Source organism: Eurosta solidaginis, chromosome 3 (genome assembly GCF_040869045.1).
Source record: "Eurosta solidaginis isolate ZX-2024a chromosome 3, ASM4086904v1, whole genome shotgun sequence".
NCBI lineage: Eukaryota > Metazoa > Arthropoda > Insecta > Diptera > Tephritidae > Eurosta > Eurosta solidaginis.
The window spans coordinates 260486869-260501390 of NC_090321.1; the positions used below are offsets into that span (position 1 = coordinate 260486869).

The window sequence follows — 14522 nt, forward strand, 5'->3', positions numbered from 1 at the left end:
CGCGGAAATACTTGTCCTTGTTTAGATTTTGTAGTGCCCACATATACTTTATTGCATACGAAGGACCCGTCACCGTTGCATGGAATCTTGTATATTACGTCAGATTTCTCATATTTTTCTATTTTGTCCCTGGTATTACTAAAAATTGTTTGCATTGTATTATTGTATGTAAATGTCAATTGCACTCGCTCATGGTCATATATATTCGAATATTTTATTCTATTTGATAGTCCGGAAATATAAGTGGAGGTTTTGTATATTTTATTGTTATCGTTCATTGTTTTTCTGATGTTGGCTTTTGCAAAGAAATCTCGGATATAGCCATTTATTAAATATATCGGAAAGCAATTGTATGTAGGAATCTTTTTAATAATTTCTATATTTTTGTTGTGGTATATTTCGTCACTGATGGAGAGAACCCGTCGTATAAAGTTTCTTGCTGTGTTGATTATCGTCGATTTATTATGTTTCGAGTAGAAGTTAATGAGTCTGCCTGACGCCTTGGGCTTCTTGTACCAATCAAAAGAGAGCTGGTTTTACTTTCTTATAACTAAAGTGTCCAGAAATGGCAATTGTCCATCTTTCTCCACCTCGCATGTAAATTTGATGGATCTTACATAACTATTTAAGGTTTTAAGCATGTCTTCCACAGCATTAATATTGACAATGGCAAATAGGTCGTCCACATATTTGGTCAATAAACAGGGTTTTAGAGGTGAATCTTGTTCAAATCTAGTTAATAGCGGTTTTCTTTTATACAAAATCGTACAACTTCCATAAACATTTCTTTACCTTTGTATGGTTTTCAATCAAATTCCATTTTGTCCAACTTTCTCTTCTCTCCCTCACTTTCTCTCTATTTTTCTTCCGCTCACCCTTCTCTTTCTCCCCGTCACCATTTACCACTTCTACCTCACGGCTTTTTGTATAATTCTACCTTTCTATTTTGCTCTTCTTAATCACCACCCTTGTTAAAACCCCAATTAACGTATCCTATTCGATACCCATATTGTAAAAACACATTCGGGGATCACCCTGGAACCCACTTACAAACCATCTACGAAACTTTACGAAACTAACGCATATATAATTTTTAAAATTTGTTTAACATATTCGAAATGCTGCACAAACAATAAGTTTCAAACAAATTGCACCATCCTGGTCCACTCTCCCGAATATTAAGCTTGTCGAAAGGGAACCCTCTACATTTCAAGCAAATCGCACCATATATACGATTTTTTAATGGGTTCGTCGCCCCTGGTTCACTTCTCAGAAGGATAAAAATCAACCCAATCCCCATGCACACACACAGACAATTTCCTTAAAATGGGTCCAGGCGTTTAGCAGTTCAGCCACAAACAGAAGTACAAAAGAAAAATATATATTAACTGCTGAATTCAGTAAGCCGTTTCTAGAGAGATTAGAGAAATATTGGGGTGAAAGCCTGTTTTGAGACAATTTGCAATTTTGTAAGCTGTCTCGTGTCAGCAGACTCACATAAGCGGTCACTAATTTGTGAGCTAGGTCGGGCAAGGTCACAAATCTAAATTTTACCGCAAAGTATGAAAATTATTTTCTCAAAAAAAAGCACAGATAATTATTTATTCCTAAAATTTAAAATTAGCTAAGACAAAAATTTAAAAAACCAAAAAATAAGTAAAAACTGATTTCAATATGTACCGCGACTCGAACCTCCACACTTGGGATTTTCCAAACAGAAGAAGAGCGACGCTTTAGCAAGCTAGGCCAGATCCGTCAAGCTAGACTACCCCCACAATCGATTCGAAATTTTATACGCCAGGAATTATGTGCTAATTTGTTCCCAAAATGAAAAATTTTGTGCTCAAAATTTAAGTATTGTTTTTAATCTCGAAATGGGGGTCCAACTGGACATCCAGTAAGAGCACCCCGCCCCCGCCCCCACTCATAATCACTAGACCAAGCAAAAAATTTTAAAGTGCGAATTTTGCGCTATATATGTACTCCTAGATAAGCTACAGTTTGCCCCTGCAAGGGGGCACGAGGTTATAGCCGCAGGGGACATAATCGAAACGGGATATGTACAGAATTATGTGCTCAATGGTTCCAAAAGAACTTTTTTTTTTCCTTTATATTAGGTCGCTTTCATGTTTGACCCTCATTTCCATACGAATTTTTGACCCACGGAAAAGTCTTTTTCGGTAACTTCCCGTTGATCGACTTTTAACTAACTTCTCGGTGATTCAGAGACTTGAAACCTAGCACATAGTTTACAATTCGTGGAAAACAAAATGCCGCCAAGTGGCAGACGAATCGAGATAAACGAAAATCCCTGAAAAAACGCAGGGAATCTTGCAATCGATTTTTGCGTAACTTCCCGGTGAGCTGGAGATATGAAACTTGAGCCGTAAGTCAGAACCCGGTACCAATGCAATATTTTATCAAAAAACTGCATGTGGTGCATGGATCGAGATATTAGGAAAATTAATTTTAATTTAGGAATATTTCAATCCGTTTTTAACTAACTTCGCGGTTACCTAGAGACTTGTAACTTAGCACATAGTTCGGGACCCGGTGACAATACAATTTACAGAAAACAAAATTCCACTAGGCGGCGCACTAAGTGAGATAACTACAAATCCCCGAAAAACGAGGGAAATCTTGCGATCGATTTTTGAGTAACTTTCTTGAGAGACTTGAAACTTGGGCCGTGGGTCAGAACCCGGTGACAATGCAACATTTGATAAAAAAATCGCTAGGTGGCACGCGGATAGAGATAGTAAGAAAACAAATTTTAATTTAGGAATCTTTCAATCCTTTTTTAACTAACTTTCCCGTTACCTAGAGACTTGAAACTTGGTACTTAGTTAGAGGCCTGGTGACAATACAACTTATAGAAAACAAAGTTCCGCTAGGTGGTGCGCTAGTCAAGATAACTGCAAATCCTTTAAAAACGGGGGGAATCTTGCGATCGATTTTCGAGTAACTTCCCGATGAGCTAGAGACATGAAACTTGGGCCGTAAGTCTGAACCCGGTGACAATGCAATATTTTATCAAAAAAATTCCGCTAGGTGGCGCATGGACATTGAGAAAACCAGTTCTAAATTGGGAATCGTGCAATCGATTTTCAAATAACTTCCTGGATATCTAGAGACTTGATTTGATCAAAAAATTTGAGCTACGTAACGCACAAGTCGAACTATTTAGAAGATTAGGCCATTCCTTCATGGCTAGCCTCCTGACTGTTGCAGGCGTTGTAGAATTCCACTTCGTTGAACGCCCAACTCAATGCACGCCCTTGCATACTTTCACCACGAATCTTTTAGACTTTCAGGCGTATGCGACTTTCACCACGATTTTCAGCTGTGCAAATTAAGTAGCTGACAAACGAGGTGGAATTCTCTTGTTATGATGCGAGGTGGAATTCTGTTGCTTTCGCCAGTGTTGTCAGCTAAAATTCCACTAATTCTCTTAAATCTTGCTATTTTCAACAAATAAATAAAGATAAGAATTTTCACTTAGGAATTACTTAAATTACTAATCAAAGTTGCAATTGCCTTTTTGTAGGCAGTACTAAAAAATTTAAAATAAAAAGATGATAAAAAGTTTTATGGACTACCTTTATATAAATGGACCAAAAAATAGAAGGCAATTTTTCCTTTAATACATAGTCTTGTTGAATTTTGACTAAAAAACTTTAACAATAGCTTTTGTAAAAGAATTTTGGAATTTAAAACTATAAAGGTGGAGCGCAATCTTTCAATTTAAGGCAAACCATGTACTTGGGGTTAACTGCCATTTATCTCTCAATTTAGCAGGTAATGGATTGAAATTTTGTTAGATGTTCACAAAGAACCAATGTCAAAATTAACACCCTTGTGGTTTTAAAACAATGACTATGATATATTCAAAGAAAAACTTGAGTTCTTTTAAAAAGTGGAGACTTTCACACAGTGCGATTTGAAATTTATTTCGGCAAAAAACGTTGTAAAGCGTAATGACAACAAATGAGCTAGAAGTATGAAATATAATTCTGAGCAATTTATATAATAAATTATTTTATAAACAGATCCGATTAGATTTGAGGTAACTAAATACAGAGTGGATAGTTTATAAAACATCCAAGAGTATATTGACCTTTATGGAGAATGCACTTTTGTATTATCAATACTTGCCGCATTGTAAGATTGCAGAACTGAAATAACAACCCTAGTATTAGGAGAGGAAAGCAAAGCAAAATTACACAATTAAAACCGTAGGTTGAGTTAGTAAGCGATGAATGTTTGTATTTACAATTTGAGTCGGCTTGCAATGGACGTTGGAGTTAATTACCATTTTCATAATTGGCAATTGCTTCTTTGTGGAAGCATATGAAGTACCATTATGTATAACATTTTCATAATATTCATGGTTGGTTAGTTTGGCTAGCCCATATTTGTTCAAACATATCCCCAAGCGGTGAAAGAAGTAAACACACTCAATACGCTTGTATTCATTTATTTTGTACAAAAATCCATTAAACTAACTAACTGAAACACCTAAGCAAACAGCTGCGCAACTGTGCGCCAACATGAAAGGCGGCTGATCGGTCAGACCGCATTCTGTTTAACACACTTTACAGCTCAATAAATCGTATGGAAGAGGTAATTTGAAACACAGCGAACAAAGAGACGCAGAGATTTGTACAAAGCAATTAAGAAAGTGTTTTACTTTTATTATGTGTATGTATACATAGATATGTCTATAGTAGTAACACACGGGTCGAGAAGAAAACCCAGGGCACCTTTATAATCAAGGGTTTCAAAAGAACTCAAAAAATTTTCCATGTGATTCACAAACTATTTAAAAGAGCCGAAAATGGTTTGCAGAATAACCTAAAACAATGCATAGAGTTCAAAGAACAATAATTTAATCAAATAAGGACCAGATTCCCTGTGCCGAAGGCCTCATAACTTTCATGTATGGATCTGAACAATAATCGGATCAAATTTTGAAAACTCAAAATATCTGAAAAATCAGAACAATCTCAAATATATATATGATTAGTAATCAACGCACCAAGTTTCACTGTTCTAGGGAATATTGACCCTCTTATCAGTTGTATAGATCATATTTTGTTAGGTCTCTTAATAAGCTAGCCCAACCCTTCCAGGCCCAATGAAAAATCGAAACCGTACTAAATTGCACAATATTTAATGGTAATTTAATACGGGTTAGTTAAATTTTTTACTCTTGTTTTTTAAAAAATATTGAGGGTTGGGCTAGCTTAAAGTGTGAAGTTGGCACCTACATGCGCGAGTAATTAAAAAAACCATATCTCATTCTTTTGTCCACCGTTTGTCCAGGAAAAATTTTCTTTTGTCCACCTTTTGTTAAAAAGTTATTTCAAAAAAAAATCCTGTGTGAGGTTGGCATCTCCATTTGTGAGTAATTAAAAAAACCAAATGTCATCCGTTTTCCATCGTTTGTCCACGTTTTTCCAGGAAAAATTTTCGTTTATCCACCTTTTGTTAAAAAGTTATAACAAAAATTTTTTTTTTCGAAAAACCCAAAATATTTTTTTTTCGCTTTATTTTCGAAATAAAATATTTTTGTTATAACTTTTTAACAAAAGGTGGACAAACGAAATTTTTTCCTGGACAAACATGGACAAACGACGGACACACGATTTAGCACAATAATACTATGTTCAAACAGAAAAATAAATTGAAGCAATTTCAATTTAAATTGAGTGGTGTTCATACAACTCAATTTAGCTTACACAATAGTAATTTGATAGCCGGTTGGCTCATCTCTACAGCAACAACATACCTTTGTTCAGAATGTCAAAAAGTGCGTGTTGAAATTAGGCGAATGGAATGGAATGAAAACATAAAACTTTGATATTTTTGTGTGTTGTAAGAAAATGTGTTCAGTGCTTTGTTTTCGTTTTGATTTTGCCATCTTCTTTTGACAGTCCCTACTCCAGTGAAATGAAAGACATAAAATCAGCTGATGAAATGAGCCAACCATATAGCTCATCCATGCGTAAGTGACGTTTAAATATACTCAATAAACACACTTTACAATGTTGCATTTCCAGGTTGAAACAATTTATTACGCAATTTTTTTTAAATTGGCAATTTATTATTACAATTTATTATATGACAAATCGCGTAATAAATTGCCCAAACAGTATAAATTGCCAATTTGGTGTGTGTTTGAACCTAGTATAAAGCGAAAAAAATGTGCGGTTCTTCGAAAAAAAAAATATATTTTTGTTATAACATTTTAACAAAAGGTGGGCAAACGAAAATTTTCCAGGACAAACGATGGACAAACGAATGACATTTGGTTTTTTTAATTACTCGCGTATGTAGGTGCCAACTTCATAGAGCTCTAACTTAAACTTAAGCTAGAGATCAGCGAAAATTCAATTGCCTGCAAATGCCGTTCGGAGTTCGCGGTAGACGTGCCTGTCGAAAGGGGCACCTAAAATCCACAGACCTAGAAGGTTCGATGTAGTCATATAAAATCGTTCCTTTAATGGTGCTGATTTCTGGGACGTACGGAATCAATATCCGGCAAAGGGCGATCATAATCGGTAGTATTTATCAACATCTTCGGGTAATGTTTTTATCACTACAATAAGAAGAAGAATAGCACCTACATATGTCACTTTGGTTTAACCCTATCGAAACTGTAAGTGTCCTTGCATATTTTATTTTATTTCTTCTGTAAGCCAAGTTTTCATTCAAATGCCTCATAAATAGCTTCAAAATTTGTTATTTAAATCAAAAATACCCGAACAATAAAATATTACGGTATTTATACTGTTAACAGTATAATTTCCTGCCAAATTTTGATTTCCATGCATAACAAAAAACAACAAGTAAAGAAGGTTAAGTTCGGGTGTAACCGAACATTACATACTCAGTTGAGAGCTATGGTGACAACATAAGGGAAAATAACCATGTAGGAAAATGAACCGAGGGTAATCTTGGAATGTGTTTGTATGACATGTGTATCAAATGAAAGGTATTAAAGAGTACTTTATGAGGGAGTGGGCCATAGTTCTATAGGTGGACGCCATTTAGGAATATCACCATAAAGGTGGATCAGGGTTGACTCTAGAATTTGTTTGCACGATATGGGTATCAAAAGAAAGGTGTTAATGAGTATTTTAAAAGGGAGTAATCCTTAGTTCCATAGGTGGACGCCGTTTCGAGATATCGCCATAAAGGTGGATCAGGGTTGACTCTAGAATTTGTTTGCACGATATGGGTATCAAAAGAAAGGTGTTAATGAGTATTTTAAAAGGGAGTAATCCTTAGTTCCATAGGTGGACGCCGTTTCGAGATATCGCCATAAAGGTGGACCAGGGGTGACCCTAGAATTTGTTTATACAATATGGGTATCAAAAGAAAGGTGTTAATGAGTATTTTAAACGGAGTGATCCTTAGTTCCATAGGTGGACGCCGTTTCGAGATATCGCCATAAAGTTGGACCAGGGGTGACCCTAGAATTTGTTTATACAATATGGGTATCAAAAGAAAGGTGTTAATGAGTATTTTAAACGGAGTGATCCTTAGTTCCATAGGTGGACGCCGTTTCGAGATATCGCCACAAAGGTGGACCAGGGGTGACTCTAGAATGCGTTTGTACAATATGGGTATCAAAAGAAAGGTACTAATGAGGGTTTTAAAAGCGAGTGGTGGTAGTTGTATAGGTGGTCGCCTTTTCGAGATATCGCCATAAAGGTGGAACAGGGGTGACTCTAGAATGCGTTTGAATAATATGGGTATCAAACGAAAGGTGTTAATGAGTATTTTAAAAGGGAGTGGGCCTTAGTTCTATAGGTGGACGCCTTTTCGAGGTATAGCAATAAAGGTGGACCAGAGGTAACTCTAGACTTTGTTTGTACGATATGGGTATCAAATGAAAGGTGTTAATGAGTATTTTTAAAAGGGAGTGGGCCTTCGTTCTATAGGTGGTCGCTTTTTCGATAATATCGCCATAAAGGTGGACCAGGGATGACTCTAGAATATGTTTGTACGATATGGGTATCAAATGAAAGGTGTTAATGAGTATTTTAAAAGGGCTTGGGGCTTAGTTGTATAGGTGGACGCCTTTTCAAGATATCGCCATAAAGGTGGACCAGGGGTGACTCTAGAATGTGTTTGTACGATATTGGTATCAAATTAAAGGTATTAATGAGAGTTTTAAAAGGGAGTGGTGGTAGGTGTATATGTGAAGGCGTTTTCCAGATATCGACCAAAATGTGGACCAGGGTGACCCAGAACATCCTCTTTTGGATACCGCTAATTTATTTGTATATGTAATACCTGCCAAGATTTCAAGGGTTTTTTATTTCGCCCTACAGAACTTTTTCATTTTCTTCTGCATAATATGGTAGGTGTCACAACCATTTTACCAATTTTTTTCTAAAGTTATATTTCGCGTCAATAAACCAATCCAATTACCATGTTTCATCTCTTTTTTCGTATTTGGTATAGAATTATGGCATTTTTTTCATTTTTCATAATTTTCGATATCGAAAAAGTGGGCGTGGTCATAGGCGGATTTCGTTCATTTTTTATACCAAGATAAAGTGCGTTCAGATAAGTACGTGAACTAAGTTCAGTAAAGATATGTCAAAGATATGTCGATTTTTGCTCAAGTTGTCGTGTTAAGGGCCATGCGAGGACAGACGGACGACTGTGTATAAAAACTGGGCGTGGCTTCGACCATTTTCATAGAAAACAGTTAACGTCATAAAATCTATGCCCCTACCAAATTTCAAAAGGATTGGTAATTTTTTGTTCGACTTATGACATTAGAAGTATCCTAGACAAATTAAATGAAAAAGGGCGGAGCCACGCCCATTTTGAAATTTTCTTTTATTTTTGTATTTTGTTGCACCATATCATTACTACAGTTGAATTTTGACATAATTTGCTTATATATTGTAAAGATATTAAATTTTTTGTTAAAATTTTACTTTAAAAAAAAATTTTTTTTTAAGTGGGCGTGGTCTTCTCCGATTTTGCTAATTTTTATTAAGCGTACATATAGTAATAAGAGTAACGCTCCTGCCAAATTTCATCATGATATCTTCAACGCCTGCCAAATTACAACTTGCAAAAGTTTTAAATTACCTTCTTTTAAAAGTGGGCGGTGCCACGCCCATTGTCCAAAATTTTACTAATCTTCTATTCTGCGTCATAAGTTCGACCCACCTACCAAGTTTCATTGCTTTATCTGTCTTTGGTAATGAATTATCGCACTTTTTCGGTTTTTCGAAATTTTCGATATCGAAAAAGTGGGCGTGGTTATAGTCCGATATCGTTCATTTTAAATATCATTTTAAAGATATGAGATGAGTGCTCAGGAACCTACATACCAAATTTCATCAAGATACCTCAAATTTTACTGAAGTTATCGTGTTAACGGACGGACGGACATGGCTCAATCAAATTTTTTTTCGATCCTGATGATTTTGCTATATGGAAGTCTATATCTATCTCTATTCCTTTATACCTATACAAACAACCGTTATCCAATCAAACTTAATATACTCTGTGAGCTCTGCTCAACTGAGTATAAAAAGTTGAAACAGCTTCGTCATTTTTTCAACGCCATAAAAAACAAAAAAATACCAAAATTGCTCATTCATTAAAGGCAAGTACTAGAGGTTTACGCCGATCACTTTATCGGCGGCGGCGGCGTGGGCGGCGCGCCGGCGTACGCCGGTGTTCTTACTTTAAAAGCTTGATTTTTCGATTTAAAAAAATAGTATTTAGGAAAGGTTTTGTTTGTATGTATTTAAAGAAATCAACGTGTTGGCCATTTAGGAAAGATCCGAGGTTTTTGCCCCAAGATCTCGCAGACTGTTCAAAAATTTTCAGGAGTAGCTCCTTGCGGAGGGATTGTCCCTCGTTCCGGTCCGGTCTTTGGAATTGGTACTGCTGCGTCTGCTGAAAAGAAATATAGATACATAAAATAGCCACTATTTTGTCTGCATATCCCGTGCAAAGCGTAGTTTCACCTAGGCTTAACTCCTAATAATCGCCGCGAACACAATTTCTTTTAATCATTTGTGGCTCCTTGGCGGTCACGCACAAAGGCGACTTACGGTTGCTATTAATGGTCTATTAATACTCATGACCATCGTGGAACAGAGCGTATCCAGTTTTTTAGAGCTACAATTTCCGAACAGTAGCAATCCCAACCACCAGTCGCTACCACGCCTCCTGACCCTCACACCATATGCAAGCACAGAAGCTATAGGACTGCGACTTCTAACTCATATGTACGTCGACGTCACTTTCCTAGAAGTTCTAGGTGTAGCGCCGAAAACTTTCCAACGGATGCTTTTTTCGCGCTATGCTGCTGAGCTAGACCAGAGAAATAAATTGAAACGTTGGGGAATTCAGCCAAGGATGCCGTCATTGGGTAATGGGTGAAAATCGTATAATCATCGGACCATCTACATAATTAAAATTGTATAAGGACCCTGGATAAAATTTTTTAAATGTAGACCAGAGTTTGCAGACGTTTGTGTTCACATCATTGATTTCAATAGTCTTCGTTAAATCAAAACGATATTATAGAATGAAAGTCGGCTGATTTTAAGTTGAAAGATGTTTACTGCTGTTTTCCGGCCCAATGGTATAAGAGCTCAATATGGATGACCGCGTAGCTTCAGTTTTCAGACTTATTCGACTGTCCACTACGCTAGGGTAGTAGCACACACGGTCATTAGTTCGACTGTCTTGGGAAAGCTTTTGCTTCACCACTATGAGTGTTCTTGCGAAGGACAAAGCCTGACCTGGTAAATATATGTGCCTACGTATTCACATTTGTAAAAAGAGCCGTGACGTGTAGGTGATATTTAAACTTGGTTGATAGGCTATAATTAATGTGATTCACTCCAAGGCACTAGTTTTGGATAGGGCCGCCAACTTTATGTCAAACCGGGAGACTTGGGTGTTTACGGATGAAGTGTGAAACTTAAAATTAACATTTCAGACGCTATTGTATAGTTTCGCAAATAAACAACAGATTTTTGAATGTAAGCCCAAATGATTTTCATATCCTCAACTTAAGTATGGGGTACAAATCATTTCAAAGGAGTGTTTATGCCCTTAGAACCTACTAAAGGATTTTGCATCACTGATTTGGCTTATTCTTTCAGCCAATCGCAATATAAATTTTTTTTAAAAATCGGCACTTTTTTTGCTTTTTTTAACAACTTGAGGACAATTTGAAAACAATTTGAAACGCCTTGGGTAATTTTATTTGAATTCATTGTTCATTATTTTTTGGAAAAAATATGCAAAGTTATCATATAAATTTATTATATAACGTTTCTTTTAGTGTTTTGTTTTAATAACTTGGTGAATTGGGTGATGCAAAGTCCGTGTTATGCTGACATCGAAAACGCCTGTTTTTTTAAATAACTTTTGAACAGTTAGAAAGAGTTAAATTTCGCAATTAGTTTCTTATTAATGAGTGTGAAGAAAAACAATACAATATTAAATGAGTATAAATATGAGTTTGAAGAGGTGATGAAGAAAAGCCAAAATGAAATAAAAGCTTTGATGGAAGCTGTAGAGGGTCGATATACTCAAAGAGTAGCAACAATGGAAAGATCGCAAAAGCTTTTTGAAAAAAAAAATGGTGAGATAAAAAGCTTATATGAAATGATAGAAGAAGTGAAAAATAAAACTGAACATAGAAATATACAAATCCAATAACAAACTAACAACTAACTGGTACACAAAATCCATAGCATCATCAAGACTAATTAACTATCATTCCAACCACCCATGGACGCAAAAGAAGAACACCATATCAATTTTATATCGAAAATTTACACCTTGAGCGACCAGGAGTTCGTAAGTCACAACAGAGAGAAAGTGATAAACATATTACGCAAAAATTGTTATCCAGTCAATACAATAGAAAATTTAATACAAACAGCAATAAACAAAAACAAACACAAGAATCTGAACACAGCAAATAGCGAAAATACCAAAAAAAACATACATTAGCGTTACATACATACCACACCTAACAGACAACAAAACATTACACAAAATCATACCAAGCAGTAACACAAGCTATGCACACAAACCAAATCATACATTAAAAAGCATATATACAAAAACAAAGGACAAAATTGAAAAGGAGCAACTACATAACGTAGTTTACGAAATTCGATGTCATGGTAACGAAGGAGAGAAATGTAACAAAGTTTATATCGGCACAACAAAAAGATCACTAGGAACGAGAATAAAGGAACATAAACTAGATGCAAAAAACAACAAAAGCAACACAGCACTGGCCCAACACCTTACGGAAAAGAAACACACAGCTGATTTCGACAACGCAACAATACTGGATGTGGAAAACAGAACGCGTAGAAGGATGACACTAGAGGGACTGCGCATACAACAAAAACTACCAACAACGATTAACTTTAAAGAGGACGTTGATAATATTAATTGTGCCTATGCGACGTCAATAACAAAGAATGTCTGGAGGTGACAAGTGCAATATTGTTTTTAATGTTAATAGACGGTATTTTAATGTAGCAAATGTCGGTGTGATTTTTAATTATTGTTCTTATTTGTTTTTTATTAATATGTGTACTTATATTTTGAAAGAAATGTGACAAAAACCACTGGTTTAAACAATGTAAGTGATTTAATATTGAACATTAATACCAATTATTGTATTTGTAATATATGTTTTTCGTATTTAATAAATAGATTCCCTGAGGAAGACACGAAAATGTGTCGAAACGCGTCGGAAATAAAAAAATAAACTTGTTTTGTTTAATTAAATCGGCCTAAAAGCTCCAAATTCATATTAAAAACTGAAATAATTGGTAAAGACAATGAAAAGGTATGTAACGAAATAAAGAAAATTAGTAGTAATAATAACGAAAAAGGGCTGTCATACGCAGAAGTAATGAAAAATAATAACAAGTAAAGGTGTCTAAGTTCGGGTGTAACTGAACATTATATACTCAGCGTGAGCTTCAATTGTACATTTCATTTCAGATAAATTACTTTTCTACATAACACGTGGCACCGCCAGTTTAAAAATGTCTCCCCATTTCCTCTTACAATAAAACTTGATAAGTGAAATATCATTGATTCAAAACTATTTTTTGTTAAGTTATAGCTTAGTATTCTAGTCTACGACCATTTTAAACTTGTTTTATATCTAAGTTGCCGTGGCCTTTAACCGATCCCGTCCATTTTTACTAGAAATATCGTCTGCTATAAGGAAAATATGTGTACACAATTTCATTACGATATGTAAATTTTTCTTCGAGTTATGGCTCCCGAAACAAAAAATTGCTTAATCATAAAATGGGCGGTGCCACACCCATTTTCAAAAATTTTAGTGTTTTCCAATTTAATGTTATAATTCAATTTAGAAAGTAAAATTCTATTGACACAAAGCTCTTATTCGCTATGATATAGGTTATTATTTTCGTCTACGACCCTTTCAAAAATCTTTTATATAAAAGTGGGCGTGGTCTTTAACCGATCTCGTCCATTTTTCCTAGAAATATTTCCTGACATAGGGAAAATTTGTGTACCCAATTTTATTACGATCCGTGAATTTTTCTTCGAGTTATGGCTCCCGAAACATAGAAAATTGCTTAGTCATAAAGGGGCGGTGGCACGCCCATTTTTTTTTAATTTGAAGTTTTTCCTATTTATTGTTATAAGTCCACTTGGGAAATGAGATACCATTGATATAAAGCTCTTTTTTGCAAAGATATAGCTTATTTTATTCTTCAACGACCCTTTTTAAAATATTTTATATAAAAGTGGGCGTGGTCCTTAACCGCTTTCGTTAATTTTTCCACAAATCATTCCTTATAGTAAAGGCAACCTCTCTGCCGAATTTTGTTACGATAGGTTTAACGATTTTTGATTTATGATTAATAATATTTGTAAAATTGATTTTATCATAAGTGGGCGGTGCCACGCCCATTTTGAACAATTTTTCCAAATTTTTATCAAGTCTCAATTATCGGTCCACATGTCAAATTTCACCATGCTAGGTGTATTATTTACTAAATTATCAGGTTTTTGTATTTTCCAAAATTTTATATATATAAAAAGTGGGCGTGGTTATCATCCGATTTCGCTCATTTTCAATACCAATCTATTCTGGGTCCAGATAAGCTAGTGTACCAAATTTGGTGAAGATATCTCAATATTTACTCAAGTTATCGTGTCAACGGGCGGACGGACATGGCCCAATCAAATGTTTTTTTCGATACTGATAATTTTGATATATGGAAGTCTATATCTATCTCGATTCCTTTATACCTGTACAACCAACCGTTATCCAATCAAAGTTAATATACTCTGTGTTCAAAGAACGCTGAGTATAAAAAAGGTGAAAACAAAAGCAAAGATACTACAGTGCCTGAATTAAAGAAACGTACTCCTATTATTGTTAAACCGAAAGTAAAACAAACGTGTCAAAAAACCAAGAAAGATCTAAACAATAAAATTAATCCTAAGGAACT

The 14522-nt window shown here is 35.3% G+C and overlaps 1 protein-coding gene across 2 annotated transcripts in view; it reads right to left on the minus strand.

Annotated features, from left to right (window-relative positions):
• The window catches only part of Khc (kinesin heavy chain), a 111214-nt gene that overhangs the window by 69033 nt on the left and 27659 nt on the right, over nt 1-14522 (minus strand). The window lies entirely within an intron of this gene.